This window comes from Staurois parvus, unplaced genomic scaffold (assembly GCF_062004578.1).
Source record: "Staurois parvus isolate SC_StPar_1 unplaced genomic scaffold, SC_StPar_1.0 ptg000048l, whole genome shotgun sequence".
In the NCBI taxonomy this organism is placed as follows: domain Eukaryota; kingdom Metazoa; phylum Chordata; class Amphibia; order Anura; family Ranidae; genus Staurois; species Staurois parvus.
The window spans coordinates 10,053,245-10,066,995 of record NW_028317844.1 but is presented as its reverse complement, the minus strand read 5'-3'; the positions used below and the strand labels follow the sequence as shown (position 1 = coordinate 10,066,995).

The following is a 13,751-nucleotide window of genomic DNA, read 5'->3' as shown; positions in this document are numbered from 1 at the left end:
TTTTGTAAAAAAATTTAAGTACCTTGATCCAGCATCTTTGTTGATTGCTAATGAAAAGGATAATTTGGATGATGTAGCCTATGTTATTGACAAAGTTAGAAGACAATTAAAGCAAAATAATGTAAGACCAAAGATTGCCTTAATTGAGAATAGTTATCCTAGGAATGAAAGTCAGGATAAATTCAAGACAGGAAATGCTGCCCCCCCGCAGGAATGACAGAGTAAGACAAGGGAATCAAAGACCACTCACTTGCTACTCTTGTTCAAAACCAGGGCTTTTCAAATGGCAATGTAAGAAATTTTTGAAAGACATTCAGATGAGAAATTTGGGTAAAGAAAATGGACTTATTTCTCCTGAACCGTCAGCTCCAATTCGTTCACAGGAAGTTAAGTCATCTTCACCCTACGCTCCTCTGATCAGAGAGATTAGTGAAATGTCAATTAGTAATGGAGGAAATGTGAACAACTCACATTTATCCAATACTTCAAGACAGCCACTATTACCTTCACCATGACTAGCGAAGGAAAGGGAGTGTGAGCTTCATTGTCTGGAATATGTAGCTCCAATTTTCTTAGACAAGTGTGGGCGCCCCTATGTAAAAGTCAAAATTAATGGTCAGAAATCTAAATGCCTTTTAGATAGTGGAGCTCAGATTAGTGTTTCAGGTATGAAATTACCTATTCCATCTAATGCAGCAATATGCACAGTTGTAGGGTTCAATGGGAAAGGTGTTGTTCAAGCTAAAAAATGTAAAAATGTGTCTTTTGAAATACCAGGATGTTTGCAAACGGAAATAGACTTTTGGTTTTGTCAAGGATCAGAGAACATTATTGGTGCTGATGTTTTGTCTCAAAGAGGGTGGATACTTGATTTAGCCAATGGCATTGTTTGGCAAGGCTCTGCTAATCTTAAGCCTATGGTAATTGACCCAGCAGATTATTGTGAAGTCGGTAGCATCTGTTTGACAGAAGCAATTGATGCTGACTATAAATGGCCAGATACTGGAGATAATTTGGAATTGAAACAGTTAGTACAACTACAAAAAAACTGTGGAGTCAAGGTAAAAATGAATCAGGACTATTTAAGAATGTTGAAGTTAATATTCAAGGCAAAGACCATCCCCCATTAAAACAATACAAGTTGCCGCCAGAATCTGATGAACCTGTATCAGTAATCATACAAGAACTTTTGGAACAGGGTATCATCAGGAAAGCCAATTCAGTTACTAATAATCCCTTGTGGGTAGTGGCAAAGCGTGATGACCCTAGTGCATATAGATTATTGATAGATCTAAGAATGCTAAACAAATACACTCCAAGTTGTACACCCATTGTGGCAGAAACTCCAGACATCATGTCACAAATAAATGCCAATGCAAAAGTGTTCTCTGTACTTGACATTGCAAATGGATTTTTTAGTATTAAATTGGCTGAGAGTTGCCAATACAAGTTTTCATTTATCCATAGAAATGTGCAGTATTGTTTCAATCGTCTTCCGCAAGGATTTCATTCTTCTCCATCTATATTTCATCAGGCATTAGCAAATATTTTGTCTAAATTTTCTAGACCTGATTGTTTAATTCAATATGTAGATGATATCTTGCTTATGACGGATTCTGAAACTGAACACATGACTCTCTTGGCAGAATTGTTTACACTTTTGCAAGATGAAGGTCTCAAGCTGAATACACGCAAAGTTCAGCTCATGAAAAATGAAGTAAAATTTCTTGGAGTTCTGATTGGTCCAGGAAAGAGACAGCCTTTACAGGAACAAATTGAGTCTATTGCGTCACTTCCTGTACCAACAACATTCAAAGCACTGAGACAGTTTTTGGGTTTGGTAAATTTTTCTAGAGATTTTATCGAATCATTTGTAGAAAAAGCCAAACCATTGTATGATTTGTTGAAGTACAATGAGGAAAATGTATTTGGTCCCTGGACAGAAATCCAGCAAAAAGCTTTTGAAATGTTGAAAAATGATTTACAAACAGCTCCAGCTTTGGCTAGTGTGGATAAGCAAGCACCATTTGCTTTGCAAGTGCATGCTTCAGAAACTGCAATCTCAGCTGTCTTGATTCAGAAACAGGGAGGAGTCTGGAGAAGTCTTGGATACTTCTCACGTTTTCTTACCCCAGTAGAGAAAGGTTTTGATGATTGTGTCAGACAACTTGTGGGAGTACATTATGCAGTAAAAGCAACAGAGCATATTGTAGGATTCAACAAAATTATTCTACAAACTCCACATAGCACATTGAAGTTCCTTTTTGAGAAAAATGTTCCAGGAGTTTCCAACCAAAGATTTTCTCAATGGTTGTTGGCTCTATCACCTAAGCAAATACAGGTTGAACATAATGCCAAGTATGTCCTACCTCAGTTGATGGAATACAACGGGTTAGAACATGAATGTTTATGTGAAGTCCAAGAGACTTCCTCTCCTCTTTTCCGTAGAGAGGCAGAGAAAATTGATGAACATGTATTTGTTGATGGTTCTAGATACTGTATGTCAGGTAATTATTACAGTGGATATTCAATTTGGTATCCAGAGCGTAATTATTCCATACAGCACAAATTGCCAGGACATTTTTCAGCTCAAAGGGCAGAACTTGAAGCAGTAAAAACTGTGTTGACATTAGACAAGGAAGAGAACAGAAGTCCATTAGTGATCTACAGTGACAGTTCATATGTTGTACGTTCCCTGACAGATTATTTACCAATTTGGAAACGTAGAGGTTTTGTAGATGCATCTAACAAAGTCCTAGTGCACAAAGAGACACTTGAATAAATTTTTAAGCTAGCACAGGAAAATCCTTTTGCCTATGCAATTGTTAACATTCCATCTCATAGGAAGGACAATGATGAGATGAGTGTAGGCAATAGAACAGCTGATCTCTTAGCAAAAGAAGCATCTTTACATGGAGAACCAGTGATTCAGTCTGAACCAGTTCCAGTTAATGTTGTTAGGAAGACAGACACACAGATTCCCTCCTTTGCAGAAGAACAGAAAAGGGATCCATCTCTTTCTGCTTCTCAGGTTGATCCAAAATTTCCCTTTGTATATGAATACGGAATTTTGTATCATGACTTAAACGGGTTTCTGCGTCCTGTTATACCGCAGCATCTACAGGTAGAATTTACAAAATACAATCACGAAAGCCTAGGTCACATAGGTAAACAAAGATTGCTTGAAATTCCCAAGGAAAACTTTTACTGGGACAAAATGGAAGAAACAGTAGACAGTGTAGTTCAATCTTGTCTAATCTGTGCTCAAGTGAATCCTCGACCAAAGGGTCAAAAACCTCCATTACAAAGAACTCCTCCAGCAGATGGACCATGGTCCACATTGCAACTAGATTATATAGGACCGTTACCTACAGGTAAAAATGGGTACAGGTATGCTTTAGTTGTAGTTGATGTTTTTTCAAAATGGATTGAAATCTTGCCTATTCGCAAAGATGATGCATTAACAACTGCTAAAATGCTAATTAATCATGTTTTTCCAGTCTGGGGTATACCAACAAACCTCAGTAGTGACAGAGGAACCCACTTCACAGGTAAAATTATGCAGGCAATGTGTAAAATCTTAGGTATACAACAGAGATTTCATGTGCCCTATCATCCACAATCTGCAGGTATTGTGGAAAGAATGAATAGGACTGTCAAATCAAGGATTGCAAAAATGTTATTAGACAGAGGAAATACTTGGGTTGATGCTGTACCATTGGTTCTGATGAGTGTCAGAAGTACAACATCTTCTGCAACACAGTATTCTCCTTTTGAGTTAATGACAGGAAGGAAAATGCGTCTAGTATTTCCCCATGAACCATTCTTGTCAACACCGCAAAGAGAGGCAATAGAAAAAACAAAGTGGTTACAGATGTTGCAAGACAATCTGAACACTATTGTACCACATGCAGCTACTCGCATGCAAAAAATGGTTCCTCCACATTCTTCTAAGTTCGAAAAAGGAGGACAAGTAATGATAAAAACTTTCAGGAAAACTGGACCATGGCAAAGCAATTGGGAAGGTCCATTTGATATTTTGGATGTTCAAGGAGTAATGGTACAAGTGCAAAGACCTCTTAATTCAGTAAAAAATGCTCGCAGACAACAAACAATGTGGGTGCACAGTGACCAATGTAAATTGTTTATACCGAGATAATGATACTGCATTTCTTTTGCACACATGGATTTCAAAAATCCGGAAGAAACAAAGAATCGCAGATTCCAGAGAAAAATAAACATTACAACAAAAGAACATAAGGAAAATCAAAGCAGTAGCAAAGAAAGACTTATCATCACAGGATTGATCTTTTTCTTAGTGACAATGACAATATTAGTAATCTACAACATAAACTTTTCCAGCAATGCAGAAGTTAACAAGACTGAAGCCCTACATAAGAAAGACATTACACTTATTAGGAACAAAAGATTTTTTCCTAAAGACAGTGACATTAATACAGCTGAAGACTTGTTAGGATATGTGTGCATAGGTTATGGAAGAACTTGTTGTACGGAATTGTATTTCGTTCATAGTAATGATATTGAAGTAAGAGCTAAAATAGAGTCTAAATCAGAATTTGTTAAAATGCAAGGATCTTATAGGATCAATAACGAAACTAGTAACTTTGAATGTAATTTATCAGATATGGGATACTGGTTAATAGTTTTAAAGGGAAATGAACCTACTATTTGGTCAGGAGATATTTCCATAGACATGTTAAATACTGGAAAAATAGGAAGTTCTAAAAAAAACAGATATTTGGTATCAATTACAAAGTTATTCACACTTTCTTGATCCTGAACATTTGAATATAAATGGTAATGAAAAAGAGGACATAGTGAAAATATGGGATTTCCAAGTGACAAGAGCTTTGGTTCAAACTAAAATCAAAGTAATTGTTACTGTGGTAGATTTGATTGTCCCAGAGATAAAAATATCTCCTCAATCATTAAGACTCGTAGAAGGAAAGGATAATCTGAATTTGATGTGTAGTACACAAATACACCTACCTTAAAATTCATTATTAACTTGGAAAAGGAATGGTGAATTTATGGGAAGTTTTCATCATGATAAAACTGATGTTATCCATAAAAGTATTTTTGGTAATTTGAACTGGGATAATGATAACTTTGTGTATCATCAAAATACTATATCTATTAATGATACAGGTATATATGAATGCTGCATATCAATAGAAAATTATCCAAAGAAATGTGTAAATACAAATGTAATTGTAATATCCCCTAAAAGAACACAGTGTATGGATAAGAAATTTATTCCAGCCAGTCCCTTCCAAATTAACCATTTCCAAACCAGACTTCTTTTGAGAGAAGGAAAGTTTGCTATTATATTGTGGAACTTTAACATTTCAGAATGGAAAATCTCAACAAGGTTTCCACAATGTAAAGAACATCTGGTTAACATGGAATTAGGTATTGAAAGATGGTTTGGTACTGATATTAGGAATCCTCACAGGAATAAACATGGTATAATTGAAGGTATTTTAGGAGGGGTTGGTACTATTGGAAGTATTACAAATAGTATGGACATTAGTACATTAAAGTCTGATCTCGAGACAGCTGGTTTAGTGGGAAGCAATAGTATTAAAGTACAAAGAAACTTGAATCAGATATTGGAAAATATGGTGATTAAAACAGCCAATCTTATGGGTCCATCTATATTACATTTAGAGAATGTTACTCTTAATTTAATGACTAGTGAACAGCATTCCCATATAGCCAGAGCATGTTTAGAAATTCAGATGGAATATTCCACAAATTTTAAAATAATAGCTCAAGCTTTTCAAAGTGGAATAACTCCTCTAGGTATTGTACAAAATTTACCAAGAGAGTATGTATATGCCATAAACCATACTGATCTGTGGGTAAATAAGTGGATTGGATGTTATCAGAACATATGCTATAGTTCTTCAATGATTCCTGTAGCAGGAAAAGAACAAATGTTGGTTCCAATCACTGTCTTGGGATTACCAGTTAGCAACACACAGTTACTATATTATCATCTGCAATATACAGATTTTGCATTTATTGATAATAATTTTGAGTTAGAACAATTAGATCTGTCTTCATGTTTACAATTTCAGTCTAAAGTTATTTGTCTACCTAATCAAGACAAAGGTATATTTCATTCTTGTTACCATAACCATACTCTATGTTCAGCAAGGGTAGAAAAGGTTAAAACCACTTCTGAGTTAATCTCAATTGTAGATAAAAAGAAAGTTTGTTTTCAAGTTATGTCTAACTCAGAAAGGGTTTAATCGTTCTTCTCTTCTTGTACACATACAGAAAATTTAAGTCGAGGTTTGTTCTGTATAGAAGGAGATATTTTAGCAATAAGTGTTAATGGGATGAGAATGAATTTAACAAACATGCTTATGAAAAATGTAAGTGCTCTTCCCATACAGTACAATATATCTCAAGTGGATGAATTCCCATGGAGAGATTGGGCAAATGTTATTCAAAAAGATGAAGGTTTACTGATAGCTTTTAGAGATGAGCGAAGTATTCAAAAATTCGATTCGGCTGATTCGGCGAATTCGAGGAATAAATTCGATTCGAATATATTCGCTGCGAATTTAACTTATAAAAGGGTGTTTCTAGGCTTCAGAGAGCCTTCATATTAGTGCAGAACATTGTACCTTTAATTTAAATGCCCTTGGAGTCTGCTGGGGAAGAGAAATAATACTGTCAGTCAGTATGACATGCAGATGAGTGCCGTCGATCTTAGAATCACCGCACACTTCACTCATTTGGGCAGTCACGGGGCCAAAACCAGAGTGTGGAGCCACAGTGTGGCGGTGGAGGCAGCAGCAATGGGAGGCCATACAGCACCCTATGACAAAAATGGAACCCACCAGCAGTGTGAGGAGACCTGAAAGTGGCACATGGCAGAGTGTGGCGATGGAGACAGCAGCAATGGGAGGCCGTACAGGGACCCATGACACACTCTGGACCTGGCAGCAGCATTAGGAGGCGGTACAGGGGCCCATGGCAGATTACGGGCCTGGCAGCAGCAATGGGAGGCCCGTAATCTGCCAGCACCCTATGAAAAAATGGAACACACCAGCAGTGTGAGGAGACCTGAAAGTGGCACATGGCAGAGTGTGGCGATGGAGACAGCAGCAATGGGAGGCCGTACAGGGACCCATGAGACACTGTGGACCTGGCAGCAGCATGAGGAGGCGGTACAGGGGCCGATGGCAGATTACGGGCCTGGCAGCAGCAATGGGAGGCCCGTAATCTGCCAGCACCCTATGACAAAAAATGGAACACACCAGCAGTGTGAGGAGACCTGAAAGTGGCACATGGCAGAGTGTGGCGATGGAGACAGCAATAATGGGAGGCCGTACAGGGACCCATGAGAGACTCTGGACCTGGCAGCAGCATGAGGAGGCGGTACTGGGGCCCATTGCAGATTACAGGCCTGGCAGCAGCAATGGGAGGCCCATAATCTGCCAGCACCCTATGACAAAAAATGGAACACACCAGCAGTGTGAGGAGACCTGAAAGTGGCACATGGCAGAGTGTGGCGATGGAGACAGCAGCAATGGGAGGCCGTACAGGGACCCATGAGAGACTCTGGACCTGGCAGCAGCATGAGGAGGCGGTACTGGGGCCCATGGCAGATTACGGGCCTGGCAGCAGCAATGGGAGGCCCGTAATCTGCCAGCACCCTATGACAAAAAATGGAACACACCAGCAGTGTGAGGAGACCTGAAAGTGGCACATGGCAGAGTGTGGCGATGGAGACAGCAGCAATGGGAGGCCGTACAGGGACCCATGAGACACTGTGGACCTGGCAGCAGCATGAAGAGGCGGTACAGGGGCCCATGGCAGATTACAGGCCTGGCAGCAGCAATAGGAGGCCCGTAATCTGCCAACACCCTATGACAAAATGGAACACACCAGCAGTGTGAGGAGACCTGAAAGTGGCACATGGCAGAGTGTGGCGATGGAGATAGCAGCAATGGGAGGCCGTACAGGGACCCATGAGACACTCTGGACCCGGCAGCAGCATGAGGAGGCGGTACAGGGGCCCATGGCAGATTACGGGCCTGGCAGCAGCAATGGGAGGCCCGTAATCTGCCAGCACCCTATGACAAAAAATGGAACACACCAGCAGTGTGAGGAGACCTGAAAGTGGCACATGGCAGAGTGTGGCGATGGAGACAGCAGCAATGGGAGGCCGTACAGGGACCCATGAGAGACTCTGGACCTGGCAGCAGCATGAGGAGGCGGTACGGGGGCCCATGGCAGATTACGGGCCTGGCAGCAGCAATGGGAGGCCCGTAATCTGCCAGCACCCTATGACAAAAAATGGAACACATCAGCAGTGTGAGGAGACCTGAAAGTGGCACATGTTTGGGGCATGATTCATGGCGGATTTAGTCAGTTGTGTCAGGAACTGGTGGTTTGAAATCCAGACTAATCCACGCCTGATTCATTTTCACAAACGTGAGTCTCTCCACACTTTGGGTGGACAGTCGTGTCCTCCGTGGAGTTACAATACCTCCTGCCGCACTAAACACGCGCTCCGATGCCACGCTACTGGCCGGGCATGACAGCCTTTCAAGGGCAAATTCAGCTAGTTGGGGCCAAAGGTCAAGTTTCGTTGCCCAGTAGTCAAGGGGATTGTCTACCTCGGTTGGCAGGGTGCTGTCCAAGTAGGCCCAAGCCTGTTGTTTGAGGTCCTGCTCCAGGTCCACCTGATGCTGCTTCTGCTGCGGCTGGTTAGTAGTTTCCTCACTGCGCTGGTGAAGAAAGCTACTCATCATCGACTGCAGACTGAGGCAGCCGCTGCTGGTGGAGCTGCCACTGCTCCTACCACCCCACCCCTCCCCTGCTGCCATGGCAGCGGAACGCGAGCGCACAGGGCCCACAGTGTCTGAGGATGGACGTTGGCGCACAAAGGCAGAGACCAACTGACTACATAGGTGGTTTTTATAGTACGTTATTTTGGCCTCCCTCTCAGCAGGTTTGAAAAAGGCCACCATTTTTGAACGGTAGCGAGGGTCCAACAAGGTGGACAGCCAAAAGTCATCCCTCTGTCTGATGGTTATTATTCGGCTGTCGCTACGCAAGCAACCGAGCATGCTATGGGCCATTTGTGCCAAGGAATGCAAGGGACTCCCTGCCTCCATCTCCACAGCATACTGCCACGGTGCGTCTGGGTCCTCTGTCTCCTCCTCCTCTACCAGATGCTCCTGCTCCTCCACTCCTGTCCGCTGAGTGAAAAAACACCCATTTCACTCAATAATTCCTGAGCACAAATGTCCTCCTCTACCTCCTCCTCTTCTTCCTGTCCTGCCCCCACAGGGGTCATGTGGCGTTGAGATCTGTGCGCCACGTCTACCGCACCCTGACCAGCCATTGTTAACAGCATTTGTTCCAGGACGTGCAACAGAGGATTGACGTCATTCATCCCATAGTCCTGCCGACTCACGAATAGCGTGGCCTCCTCAAAGGGCCTGAGCAAGCGCAGGTGTCACGCATGAGCTGCCAATGGCTGACATCGAAGTTACACAGGGGAGTACCTTTATCCGCTTGTAACATCAGGAAATCGGTGATGGCCTTTCGCTGTTCGTAAAGGCGGTCTAACATGTGTAGGGTTGAATTCCACCTTGTTGCAACGTCGCAGATCAGGCGATGCTGTGGAATTCCGTTCTGCCGCTGCAGCTCAAGGAGGGTGTGCTTTGCGGTGTAGGAATGGCTGAAATGCATGCAAAGTTTACGTGACATTTTAAGGATGTCTTGCAGTGGGATGGTGGATTTTAGGAACCGCTTGACAACCAGATTGAACACGTGAGCCATGCATGGCGCATGGCACAACCTTCCTTGACGCAGAGCAGACACCATGTTCTTTTCGTTGTCGGTCAACATGGTTCCGATTTTCAGTTTGCGCGGAGACAGCCATCTGTTGATTTCTCTGTTCATTACACTCAGAAGTTCCTCCCCTGTGTGACTACGTTCGCCAAGGCATACCAGGTGCAGCACAGCGTGACACCGTTGCGCCCTGCACATGTGATATGCCGGTCGGGTAATGGGACTTGGCACGGGGGTGGCGGCTGAGGACACGGCGGAAGAAGAGGTGGTAGAGGCGGACATCTTTTGTGGACCAAGGACGTGCAAACGTGGAGGCAAAAGCTGCGTGACCTGTCCAAGTTGCTGGTGCGGCTGTGCCGGCACCACGTTCACCCAGTGGGCCGTAAATGACATGTACTGTCCCTGACCGTAGTTACAGCTCCACACGTCGGCGCTGCCGTGCACTTTGGCAGAGACCGACATGCTCAAAGACTGGCCCACCATCTCTTCTACATGTGAATGCAGGGCTGGCACTGCCTTTTTGGCGAAGAAATGACGGCTTGGCACTCTCCACCGCGGCGCGGCACAAGCCATCATTTCTCGGAAAGGTGCTGAGTCCACCACTTGGAAAGGGAGGGACTGCAGCACCAGCAACTTGGACAGGAGGACGTTCAGCTTTTGCACCATCGGGTGCGTGCTCGCAAACTGTTGTCTCTTGGAAACGGATTCCAAGAAAGACTGCTGACGGAATCCGTGAAGAGGAGTAGCAGGAGAAGGAGCATCTGAACGAGCGGAAGATGCCAACGAGTGACAACTCCCCTCAGCAGAGGTGTTGGAGCCTTGACTGGCTGATAGAGGGCGACTGACGTCGGGTGACGGAGCAAGTAACGGAGCGGGTGATGGAGCGGGGGCTGGGGCAGGCAGAACCGCCGTATCTTTATCACGGTTTTCCCAGGCCACCAAATGGCGACGCTGCATATGCTGACGCAACGCTGTAGTCCCAACATGGGCCCCCTGGCCACGCTTGACTTTCTGGCCACATAGTCGACATACGGCTACGTTTACTTCCTCGGGCGGCTTGACGAAAAATTGCCACACCGCCGAGTAGGAAACTTTGCCCCCGATACTCCTCACTGGCTGACTGCTACTTCCTCCGTGCACACCGGCACCACTACTGGCCGTGGTGGTAGGCTGCAGTGGAGCTGGTGCTCTACTCCGTGGCCGTTTGCCTCCACTGACACTGCTGCGACCCTGCTGCCTCCTGGGCAACCCACCGACTGTTTTGCTCGCTGCCAAGCTGCCACCCTCTTCTCCTGATGATGCGGAAGCAATAGCCTGATGACGACGAGGCTGCCAAGTGCGATCAGCCTCATCATCATCAATTAGGGTCTCCGCCTCACTACTAGCCCCCTCGGCTGCGTGTGGGTCAGGAGACAGACCTGTCTCTAGACCGGCTACCGAGCCACTCTCCTCGCCACTACTTCTTCGCCTGGCTGCTGAAGAGGCGGATGTCTCCCCCCATTCCTGACCGCCCTCTGTTAGCTCTTCCTCACTGTACAGTGGGGCTGAGCCCACAGCATGCGATACTTCGCTTGGTGAGGGAACACCAAAGGACAGGGGCATGTAGAGGACACGTGATTTCAGTGGGCTTGCTCCCGGGCCATGCCAACTAACGGTTGTGTCTGACGTACCCACCGACCGTTGGCTGTAGGTGTCAGAGGTGACCTGGGAAGAGGAAGACGACCGAGCCAACCAATCGATGACGGCAGGGTTGTCGGTGGAGACACGACCGCTGGATGACACCGGGAGCACTGGCCTCTGGCTGCGACTAGTGCTGCCTCGACCCCTTCCTCTGCTGCCACGTCTGCTTGCTCCTAAAACATTGCCTCTTCTGCCACTCCTCTGCATGTTGTCTGACATACTCTTTAATTCAACGATTCTGTGTCCCTGAGTAACAATTCTGTGTCCCTGAGTAACAATTCTGTGTCTGTCCCTGAGTAACAATTCTGTGTCCCTCAGTAACAATTCTGTGTCCCTCAGTAACAATTCTGTGTCCCTCAGTAACAATTCTGTGTCTGTCCCTGAGTAACAATTCTGTGTCCCTCAGTAACAATTCTGTGTCCCTCAGTAACAATTCTGTGTCTGTCCCTGAGTAACAATTCTGTGTCTGTCCCTGAGTAACAATTCTGTGTCTGTCCCTGAGTAACAATTCTGTGTCTGTCCCTGAGTAACAATTCTGTGTCCCTCAGTAACAATTCTGTGTCCCTCAGTAACAATTCTGTGTCTGTCCCTGAGTAACAATTCTGTGTCTGTCCCTGAGTAACAATTCTGTGTCTGTCCCTGAGTAACAATTCTGTGTCCCTCAGTAACAATTCTGTGTCTGTCCCTGAGTAACAATTCTGTGTCTGTCCCTGTGTAACTATTCTGTGTCTGTCCCTGAGTAACAATTCTGTGTCCCTCAGTAACAATTCTGTGTCCTTCAGTAACAATTCTGTGTCCCTCAGTAACAATTCTGTGTCTGTCCCTGAGTAACAATTCTGTGTCTGTCCCTGAGTAACAATTCTGTGTCCCTCAGTAACAATTCTGTGTCCCTCAGTAACAATTCTGTGTCTGTCCCTGAGTAACAATTCTGTGTCTGTCCCTCAGTAACAATTCTGTGTCCCTCAGTAACAATTCTGTGTCCCTCAGTAACAATTCTGTGTCTGTCCCTGAGTAACAATTCTGTGTCTGTCCCTGAGTAACAATTCTGTGTCTCTGCCTGAGTAACAATTCTGTGTCTGTCCCTGAGTAACAATTCTGTGTCTGTCCCTGAGTAACAATTCTGTGTCCCTCAGTAACAATTCTGTGTCCCTCAGTAACAATTCTGTGTCTGTCCCTGAGTAACAATTCTGTGTCTGTCCCTGAGTAACAATTCTGTGTCTGTCCCTGAGTAACAATTCTGTGTCCCTAAGTAACGTTTCTGTGTCCCTAAGTAACGATTCTGTGGCCCTAAGTAAAGTTTCTGTGGCCCTAAGTAAGGTTTCTGTGGCCCTAAGTAATGATTCTGTGGCCCTAAGTAACGTTTCTGTGGCCCTAAGTAACGTTTCTGTGGCCCTGAGTAACGATTCTGTGGCCCTAAGTAACGTTTCTGTGGCCCTAAGTAACGTTTCTGTGGCCCTAAGTAACGTTTCTGTGGCCCTAAGTAACGATTCTGTGGCCCTAAGTAACGTTTCTGTGGCCCTAAGTAACGTTTCTGTGTCCCTAAGTAATGTTTCTGTGGCCCTAAGTAACGTTTCTGTGTCCCTAACTCTCTCCCTCAATACAGCCAGGTCTGCCTCTCTTGAATGACTGGAGGCAAATGGAGAATATTAAATTGGCCGCAATTTATAGCTCGACCATTACACAGTGCTGGCTGGCTGGCTGCTGATTGGCTAATGCGATCACATGTCATGAATGAATGCATTATGGGTCAGCGCGCCTTGTCTGCGCGCCTTCCCAAAGATCCCCGCTCCGTCGCCGCACATGTCGCCGCCATTTTTGGAAAAATTTCGATTCGCGCATCCGAAGTCTGCTAATTTTCGGATTCGTCGCGAATCTAAATTTTCCTAATATTCGAAACGAATTCCACTTCGCCAAGTTCGATTCGCTCATCTCTAATAGCTTTATCAGATGAACTCCAAAAAGCAGAAATATTATTTAAACATGAACAAGGGAGTTTAAAAGATATAGAACATGAATGGTCTGAATTTTCAGGTCATTCTTGGTGGTCAAAATTTAAACGTACTGTATCAATGTTGGGAAAAACTTCAATTGCATCTGCAGCAGGAAATATTTTATTACATCCTGTAATAATTATTTTTATTATTATCATATTATGTATTATTTTTCAATTATGTTTGATGTGTAAAATGAACAGTTTCTATAAGCGAATTAGAAGTGAAATTAGGAAA

General features: G+C 44.2%; 1 pseudogene; it reads left to right on the top strand.

Annotated features, from left to right (window-relative positions):
* Positions 1-2,860: 2,860 nt before the first annotated feature.
* Positions 2,861-13,638, top strand: LOC149470345 (uncharacterized; annotated as a pseudogene).
* The last annotated feature ends 113 nt before the right edge of the window (positions 13,639-13,751 follow it).